The following is a 960-nucleotide window of genomic DNA, read 5'->3' as shown; positions in this document are numbered from 1 at the left end:
TTCCTTTCTTCAACGAAGATGTTAACTGCCACAGAAGAAGTGATACTAGGTGGTCACCTGCTCAAAAAATCCAGACACACTTGTAACCTGAGAGCTTCAGTCGGGAAAGACGTGGTGTCTGAGGAAGCAGAAGGCAGCTGTACCAAGCGCAGTGCACTGTTGGCTGCAGGATGAACAAGGTCTTGCGCAATCAATGCCCTGCGTGCTGTATGAAGATACGCATTATTCCAGCAATCCTGTGACAGACATTCTGTTTTATTTTGCTTATGCTTATTCATGTTAGGGTGTATCTCAAAGGTGCTATGCCAATGGGTGTCACCCTCTTTAAATTATGTTATTGGTTTTTCTGTTTTTCATTAAGTGAAACTCGGGATTGATGAACCTATATGGACAGCAAATAGATCATGGGTTGTTTGTTTGGTTGTTTGGGTTGTTTTGAGGGGAGAGTATTTATAGGGGTGAGGAGATAAAGAAGGATGATGTCAGGGAGTCCAGGAAGGCAAAGTATGTTTAGAGACTGATTTTGGAAGCAATCATACAATTCTGTTTGACATGATTGAACTATGGATTGATATGACATAGGTATTAACTCCAGGTAATAATAAATTAAAAGAAAAGGGGGAACAGGCATAGATCCAGAAATGGATTTGGGGCTTGCACTATATCCTAGCTCCAATTTAAGAACAATTAGTTCTTACATCATGGCCCTGCTCGATACCTTCAGAAAGGGAACCTAAAAGATAAAGGTGCTGTAGCAAAATGTGGCGAAGAATCTAGATGGTGCCTAGCTATCAGACAAAATAGCATCTAGGAGCTTAAAGGCTTGTCTCCAAACAAGCAGCCATCTCAGTGAGATGTCAACTAAGTGCACATGGAAGAAGCATGCCATCATTCATCACTGAAGAATGGAAGCCATATTATCCAAAGTCGAAGGAGGGATTAGTGTCAGAGCCTAAATTG

The sequence above is a fragment of the Tenrec ecaudatus genome, chromosome 3 (assembly GCF_050624435.1).
Source record: "Tenrec ecaudatus isolate mTenEca1 chromosome 3, mTenEca1.hap1, whole genome shotgun sequence".
NCBI lineage: Eukaryota > Metazoa > Chordata > Mammalia > Afrosoricida > Tenrecidae > Tenrec > Tenrec ecaudatus.
The sequence above is the reverse complement of the archived record's forward strand: the minus strand, read 5'-3'. Positions refer to the sequence as shown.